General features: G+C 33.7%; 1 pseudogene; it reads right to left on the bottom strand.

The window, feature by feature from the left end:
* Positions 1–10,000, bottom strand: part of LOC137649693 (T-cell leukemia homeobox protein 3-like) — an 84,152-nt pseudogene that overhangs the window by 25,418 nt on the left and 48,734 nt on the right.

Raw genomic sequence — 10,000 nt, 5'->3', positions numbered from 1 at the left:
GTAATGTGTTCGCGTTTCAGGTAAAAATATATATTCTCTCTCTCTCTCTCTCACTCTCTCTCTCTCTCTCTCTTCCCTCTCTCCCTCTCTCTCTCTCTCTCTCTCTCTCTCTCTCTCTCTCTCTCTCTCTCTCTCTATATATATATATATATATATATATATATATATATATAATGTGTGTGAGTGTGTTTTAATTGAAATTTAAAACCGCATATTTTACCGAAATATATTTGAATTAACATAAATAACAAACGAGAAAGAGTACTTATCTGCTATTTTCCGTTTATGAAAAGATTTATTCAAGTTATTCGTTATTAGACAAGAAAAATATTTTCCATCTCAGAATATAGCACACAATATCTGCTCTTTCAAAGTATAAATGAATTCTTGAATTTTCGAAATAAAAAAAAAAAAACCTCTTTAAACTGTGTTGCATAGAAATTTTCTTGACATAAGTATAAGACATATTTACCAAATTATTATGAAGAAGATTAAGATATATTTGTTTCAATGAATCATTGATTACAAATACTACTCCAGTCGATCCTATAACAAATTATTATTATTTTCTTTTGCTTTTCTTTTTTTATGCCATCTGCTGTTCCTGCAGTTTTATTTCATGAAATTTATTAACCTTATCATGTATGGACCTTTATGAAATCTGTAAAAATCTAACTTTTTATTTTTCTTTATTTAGATGTGATATTTCATGTTTCATTTCATGAAATACCATACTTAATATTTCATGAAATTGATATAAAATTGTTCCGTCTATCTCACGAAACACAAAGTTCTGTCCAATTGTTGAATTAATGTGACATCTCGTGAACTTATTTCATGAAATTCAACAGCCCATCCATCATGTGTCGTTATTCTTCCACCTTGTGTAATATCAAGATGCGAGATAACCTCCCTGTAATAGAATTCTGAAACCTATTTCATGAAACAGTATCTTCATTTTGTCTGGATATACTGTATTTCTCGACTACATTTCACTGAATACTTAAATTTCCGCCAACCTTCCTGAGGGGAGGATTTTTAAGAAATTGTATTTTCTTAACAATAGTGTTACCTCTCCCCCTCCCGGTACTTATTAGAAAATTGTCATATTCTTATTTCAGAAAATATATCATTAAACGAATAAGCTGTTATTGAGAAAGAGGTATTATTTGAACGGACCGTTGTTGCAATAATTGCATAAATAAAGCTGATATTCGAATACAGATATCCTTAAGCGACGTATTATAACCTTATATGACGGTATACAACCTCATATTATTACTATTACTATATGACGGTATACAACCTCATATTATTATTATTACTATATGACGGTATACAACCTCATAAAACGTTAAAAACCTCATACGACGTTTTACAAACCTCATATAACCATACGAACCCTCATACGACGTTATACAACTTCAGACGTAATCATATAATAACCTCAGATCATAACTTTATTTAATGTATCTATTTTCAAGTTTTATCAGCAAAATAATTAATTTTCAACATCAATGCTCATGGCATTTAGAACGCCAATTTGTGACATCAGATTGAATTGATATAATTTTTATATTAAGTTCCACGGCATTCATCCGTCTAACTACACCCCACCCCCAACCCCCTTTCCGACAAGAACGACTATAAATGAAAAAATAAAACCCTTTAATATATACATAATTGCATTAATCCTTCCCTTGAATGAAGTGTAATGATCAACAGAGAATATTCATTAACCAAACAGAGCCATTTAAAATGACAATGGTGCCTCTAAATGAGAGAGAGAGAGAGAGAGAGAGAGAGAGAGAGAGAGAGAGGAATAAAGCGCGACGATGTTACCGTCAATGCCAAGTATAAATCTTCGACGAGTTTGCTTTTTCGCAGAGTAGCCGATGCATGTATCGCCCGTTGAAGAATTGATGGTCAAGAAAACGATTACCATAATTTGTGACCTTTTAACTAAAGCGTTTAATGGCTGAATATAATTTATTAGGGTTTTAATTTGGGTGGGAGCTTTGAAGACGGACTAACACGCGAGTCGCTGCATGTACTGTAGATTTATATAGACATTCTTGTGAATTATTATATTTGTACGTGTGATTGTGTGTTTATATTTGTGCATATATATATATATATATATATATATATATATATATATATATATATATCTGTTCATGCAGACTGTTTATGTAATATATATATATATATATATATATATATATATATATATATATATATATATATATATATCTGTTCATGCAGACTGTTTATGTAATATATATATATATATATATATATATATATATATATATAGATAGATAGATAGATAGATAGATAGATAGGTAGAAAAATAGATAGATGTCAACATTTAAACATGAATGTACGTACACATGCTGTACACACACACACACACACACACACACACACATATATATATATATATATATATATATATATATATATATATATGTATGTATATATATGCATATATATATATATATATATATAAATATATATGTATGTATATATATATATATATATATTATATGTATATATATTATATATATATATATATATATATATATATATATTATATATATATACATATATATGTAGGTGTATGTGTGTTTGTGTGTGCGTGCTCGTGCATGTGTGTATGCATTCATGAATTAATACATTTGTATAAATTTTGATTATTATTATTATTAATATAATTATTATTATTATTAGCCAAGCTACAACCCTAGTTGGAAAAGCAAGATGCCATAAGCCCAAGGGCTCCAACAGGGAAAAATAGCCCAGTGAGGAAAGGAAATAAGGAATTAAATAAACGATATGAGAAACACTTTACAATGAAATATTTTTAAAAAGTTACAACAACAAAACAGATATGTCATATATAAACTATAAAAAGACTTATGTCAGCCGGTTCAACATAAAAACCTTTGCTGCAACTTCGAACTTTTCAAGTTCTACTGATTCAACTACCCGATTAGGAAGATCATTCCACAACTTGGTCACAGCCGGAATAAAACTTCTAGAATACTATGTGATATTGAGCCCCATGATGGAGAAGGCCTGACTCTTGGAATCAACTGCATGCCTAGTATTACGAACAGGATGGAACTGTCCAGGAAGATCTAAATGTAAAGGATCGTCTAAATTATGAAAAATCTTATGCAATATGCATAATGAACTAATTAAACGGCGGTGCCAAAGATTAATATCTAGATCAGAAATAAGAAATTTAATTGACCGTAAATTTCTGTCCAACAAATTAAGATGAGAATCAGCAGCTGAAGACCAGATAGGAGAACAATACTCGAAACAAGGTAGAATGAAAGAATTTAAATATTTCTTCAGAATAGATTGATCACCGAAAATTTTAAAACTTTTCAATAAACTTTTTTTTTCTTTTTTTCAATTGAAGAGGACACAGACCTAATGTGTTTCTCGAAAGTAAATTTGCCGTCGAGAATGTTTATATATAACTTATGTATGTCTGTGTGAGAGAGAGAGAGAGAGAGAGAGAGAGAGAGAGAGATTTCAGTGTTAATATACTTAACAAAGACCGACCTCCGTTGATTTTGTTCCATGCTGGCATAAGGCGACCTTAATTTGATAACAAGGTGACTGGGGTCACTTGGTGTCCAGGTGGTTTAGGTTTCACAAAGAGTAGTTAGTGGAAGCGGCCGATTGGTCTCCTAAGATGTTCTTTACCATTGATTGGTTAATCGCCTTTATTATTTTAGGGTTATGGTAGCCTATTGGAAACGTCCGATGCTTGGCGATCGCCGGACTGGGGTTGGAGTCCCGCTCAAACTCGATAATTTCTTGTAGTGTCTGCAACCTCACCATCATTGTGAGCTAAGAATGGGGTGGGGTTTGGGATAGCTTATAGGTCTACCTGCTGAGTCATCAGCTGCCATTGCCTGGTTCTCCCTTGTCCTAGTTTGGGTGGAGAGCGGGCTTGGCGGTTGATCATTTATATATATATGGTCAGTCTCTAGTCTAGAGCATTGGCTTGCTAGCTTGGGCAGTGTCACTGTCCCTTGCGTCTGTCATTCCTAAGGGGCCTTTAAAATTTAAACCTTCAAACCAACGTTAATGAATATCATAGTTTTGCGGGGGGTAAGCCAGAGGAATGCTGGTGGCTAACTTTCTATTTGAAAGTAAAACATTTTTGGAGGTGTGGGGGGAGGGAGTCATCCTTTTCTATTTTGGGGGATCGCAACGGGCGTGTTAGCTTTACTGAGGTCATAGCTGAATACTTGAACCTGACAACTGTTTCGTTTCTTTTATTCTATTCATGATGTCAGAAATAGGTACGGCAGTCACTCAGTTGCTTTTCGTTTTCTTCTCCGGTTGCAATTGCCTATTGACTGCTGTTGCCTATTGCCTGCAATTACAGTCCATGTCCGTATGTTGAGAAACCAAATAACTACAATTTTACTCGGCTAGCGAGAATTGATGTTTAAAAAATGATGTTTTCGTGATGCGTGTCTGACGTCCATCATTCGAATAGCTGTCCTATGTAAGCTTTTTTTTTTTTGTATAGGGGGAATCTATCCAAATACATCATTGTTGTTACACCAGCCAATCTGGTATCAAAAGTACTAAGGCATATGACTTAAGTGACACGTCAAAAGCATCGGTACTTGTCCGCCGACTTATGTACTGTAACAGGGTCATTATCTGTATTGAGTCTATACTGTAGTACATTCTGGGAAAAAAGTGGGGCCCATGAAGTATTTATGCAGGAGAAAGACACAAGATTTCATATTCCAAATATCTTGCAGCTGGGTATATATATATATATATATATATATACACACACACACACATATATATATATATATATATATACATACACACACACACAGTATGTGTGTGCGTGTAAAAGTGCGTTTTTAGATCTCTCTTTTATGTATGCAAATAATATTTGATTTACAGACTCCATATATATATATATATATATATATGTATATATATATATATATATATATGTATGTGTGTATATATATTGAGAGAGAGAGAGTCTGTGTGTGAATGTAGAATAGGCCTGGTTCTTTTGAATGTATGTCACAAAATGAGAGAAAATCGTACTATGTTAGATTAACGAGAGAGAGAGAGAGAGAGAGAGAGAGAGAGAGAGAGACCTTGCCTGACGAAGACTAAGATAGACACGTACATTATGTAAAGGATCTTATGCGTTTGAAAAGATTGATGAATGTACATGCGCAAACGATATATTATCATATGTATGTTTATCTGATAAGGTGATAATAGCAATAGCAGTGCATGTAAATTTCGCTTCCATATTTTTTATTATAAATAAGAATCATATCTTTGATATCAAGTAACACGATAGTAAGTTCAGTTAATCCATGAGATTCGTCTGTTAAATGTTCCGAGTTTCCGTTCCTTTTTTTTATGCTCCGGGAATCACGCGATGAGTTTCTGAGCAAATAGTAGGTTCTCATGATTAAATCCTTTTTAGAAACCTCGGTTTAACATTGACTGATGGCCCCCTTCCACGAAAAGCGTTCCAAGCAGAAAGGTGCACCGATGCGACACTCTATAACAATGTAGTTAACTGTGATCAAACAGAATCTGGTCAAATTTTAGGAGCTAATTTCTTTCCAATATCTATATCGGGCACTTACGGTAAATGCATATCCGGTGCATTTATATATATATATATATATATATATAAGTATGAAATAAGATATCATTGATGTATGGTGAATCTTTCTTGACAGCTACATTTTATTCCTCTTATTCAGTTGTCTATGACATAAACACCATTCATATATATAATATATATATATATATATATATATACAGTATATATATATATATATATATATATACCTAAATAAACATACAATATATACAGTATATATTTATATTTATGATATATATATATATATATATATATTCATATATATTTATAAATATAAATATATACTGTATATACTGTATGTATATATAGGCCTATATATATATATATATATATATTTGTGTGTATGAGTGTATATATATATATATATATATATACATATATATATGCACACAAATATATATGTATGTACACATACACCCACACACACATATATATATATATATATATATATATATATATTTAATATACATAAAGCTTTTGCAAACGCGACAATGGATTGAACTAGAAGCGCCATCAAATAATTGTCAATGATCAGTCATATCTTGTCACCAGGAATGATGAAGGACCCTGGCATCCTTCGGGTAATTTTGATCCCTCACTGCGGCAGGACTCATCAGCTATCGATGAAATGCCGATGAAAATAATGTCCATCAATTAATCATAAGTCAACGAGGTTACGATATCCCAGGTTGAAGATAATTATCGTTCATCGGGAATTGATGTCTGCGTCGACGTTATGAATGTTGTGGCCCAAGTTGTCATTTCTACTGTCACTGTTTATTAGGCTTTCGTGGAAAACATTGACGGATTCTGTTTTCATATTGATCGATGGGTGACGATGGGTGGCTGCCATCCCATACAAAGGACAATTTACGGTTGTAATAAGAGTTTTTGTTTGCATACACATACAACAACAACGACAAATGCAGTCGTTTCCCAACTGCAGGAAAAAGACCTGACATGTCTCTATTCATGTCTGGGGTTTGGCCATTTTTCATGACCACACTGGCCACTGTGGATTGGTAATGGCGGCAGACTTTTGTGTGATCACTCACAGCAAACCAACATAGTATGGGTCCCTGACTAGTGCAGCTTTGCTGATCATAGGGATACACAAACCCCTTCACCACGTAAAGGTATCCCCACTCAGAAAGGAATATATATGTATATATATATATATATATATATATATATATATATGTATATATATATATATATATATATATATGTGTATATATATATATATATATATATATATGTATATATATATGTGTGTGTGTGTGTGTACACATGTTTACATTTTTCTACTTATGGGTGTTAACACAAGCTGTGCACAGCCTTAGAAAGAATGTAACTTCAAATGAATCAATTATCGCCAAGTACCAAAGTCTCCAGATTCTTTTCCTTGCATTATCGAAGAAGTCCATTTGACATAACTTGGGGAGCGAGTAATCCCGGCTGACTTTATAATCTCGGGCATAAAAATCCATTACGAGCTCCCCGGAAAATCCCTCTTCCACGTTGCATTACCCCCAACGAACTATTTTCAATTAACAGGCTCTGGAAACCAACAAATTCCCATTAAGTTTTAAACTTCCTGGAACTTGTCACCCGGTTCGGACCCCTTGCCATTACTGCGACCCTGGAAGATGGATATTGTATCAGTAGTAGTGCTCTGAAGGAAGCTAGCAGGGACATTCTTGGGTCTCCTGTAGGCTTAGGCCCTAGGGCAGGGCCGTCGAAGTTATTTAGTCTGAGGGCCACTCTTGAAAAACCAAAAACTCTTGCGGGCCATGTGTGTATGTGTGCATATATAGTATGTATACATGTAGATGTATTCATATAGTCATATAAGCCATAAAAACCTCCTAATATCGAATTTGCTATGCCTCAGGATCAGAGACTTAAGGGGGAATGAACATTATTTACTGTATATATATATATATATATATATGTGTGTGTGTGTGTGTGTGTGTATATATATATATATATATATATATAATATCCTAATTTAGAATAATAAATTAGCTAGGACTTATATCAGAGGAATTCAAGGAAATGCTGTTTACTCCATTGGACCACTTAAAGTCAAACGGGCCACTTGTGGCCCACGGGCAGGGTGTTGATGTGTTTTCAGCCTTTGCTCAAGGTTGGGAAGCCAAACAGCAACATTTATATCTTTAGGTGTGTTTATGAGAAGTTAAATTATGAAAATCAAGTTGTATTTGAGGAGTTCAAAGATTTTCAGGACGTTATGATTATAACTCATTCTATATCAAATTCTTGGAGTAATAACAATAGAGTAAAATTTTCACTTTATAATTTTGTTATGTTCGACTTCACAAGAAAAGAAAAAACATTATAGAATCTTTCTTTAAGTTCCATGCCTCATATAAACCTCAGAAACGGAATGAAAGAGAGTAAAATAATTACAAAACTATTTCCAAGAAATGGAAAGTGATCTCAAATAACTAATAATTTCAATAAAGATTCTTCAACGTAATGAACAATGTTATGATTACAAGAATTCTAAAGTAATCGAATTGGATTTTGTTGGTGAATCCGATAATTGCAAATTTCTTTCTAAATAACCTCCAAATATAGAAATTTCCTTTATTACTCATGTCATGAACGCCCAAATAAAGCCATATCTTTGTAGGAAGCTGACAGTATTTTTTTTTAATTCCATGTTTTTTTTTTCTACATCTGTAATTAACCCCTGCATGAGAAGGATTGGTTTCATGGAATGATGACGACAGACTTCTTCCATGAATGAAGACGAATTATTGTCCAGCATATTCAAGTTATCGGCTCAGGAAAGAATTTATTCCCTCAAAGGAAGGCTTCATTTCTCCCTACTATGCTAATTGAAACATTTTATTTATAACAATTCAATAGAAATGTGCATCGTCATTCCCAATAAAGGTACTACTCGTTGAGGACACTGTGATTCTAATTTCTGATTATGGTAATTATCGTGCGTTTGCTATATGGGGAGAAATAAAAGAAAGATTGGGTACTAGAAGAGTACAAAATTCGTAATTCCTTGTGAGAGGAGGATAAGAAGACCTGCAAAGTGGTATTATATAGATAGAGTGGAATTGATGTATCATTTGTAACTCAGTGCAAGAAGTAAACGTCTTATAAAACCAACAGTTTCTGGTCTATTATCAGACAGCAGCGAAGAAGCCGAATCTCCCGAAACCTTGGGGCCCTGAGCGGCTGCGTCTTAATTCAAGCTAATATCTTGGCCTAATTACGTCTCGTATCCTCCGGAACTGGATTCATTTATTTTCATTTATGTTTCAACTGTTTATTCCTCGGAAGAGAAATGCTTTGATGAAGCAATTAAATCGATGTGTTCTATTCCTTTGTTGGAAGAAAGCTGTAAAACGCTGGGAGGTCACAGCAAACGACTCGGTTCCTAACTTCTTTTCATTTTTAAAATTTTTGTTCTTTTTCCCGTGTTTGTCCTACGTTTAGAAAATATTTGTTTCTTTGACCGCTTCTGTGGAACTCTTGGCCATTTTCTTTATATTCTCTTTTTGTGGTCGGGGGCATATCTAGTGATGCTACTAGACTAACGTCTTCATAACACGTTATATAATAGTATTATTATTCAGATTTGGCACTTAACAACAAAAATTATGGTTAAATTAATCAATTCTTAAGAGTAAAATCTCTCTCTCTCTCTCTCTCTCTCTCTCTCTCTCTCTCTCTCTGAACCTATATTTCATGTTTTTCTTATTGCGAGACCTGACGCTCTTATAAAATTAAGAAATTATCAAACAATCAAGAAAACGGAGAAAAATCTTCTTTGCGCGCTACACCTTGCAAAATGTAATCCTTTCTGCATCCTGAAGGAAATATAATCTTATGGACATCCAAAACTGAATTTGTACAATAATAATTTCCCTCCCAGGTAAGAATTATGTATGTAGCTAAATGAGACACAGGCCCTGTATGCACACCTCTCTAAACACAGTAATATGATTCACTGACAATGGAAAAAAAGAGAGGAAAAAAATGTTAATCATATTCTCGGGACTAATTTCCCTTCTCCATCATTTGCGGAGATCAAGAGAACAAAAGTGAGTAGGTATTCCCTTCTCGCTCCCCGAAACTCCGTCCGCCTTTTTCGCGCCCAAAAGGCTCTGATCTTTACGCGCCAAAATAGCATTATCTTTTCCCGCCAAAACCGGCCTCAGTTGGGAGATCACTAGCGTAAAAGTGAGGGAGCATAATTGATGCGAGAAACGAGGTTTTCGAGTTAATTTGACTGTGACGATAATTACTGCCATCTAGATCAAT

The sequence above is a fragment of the Palaemon carinicauda genome, chromosome 11, assembly GCF_036898095.1.
Source record: "Palaemon carinicauda isolate YSFRI2023 chromosome 11, ASM3689809v2, whole genome shotgun sequence".
NCBI lineage: Eukaryota > Metazoa > Arthropoda > Malacostraca > Decapoda > Palaemonidae > Palaemon > Palaemon carinicauda.
The sequence above is the reverse complement of the archived record's forward strand: the minus strand, read 5'-3'. Positions and strand labels throughout refer to the sequence as shown.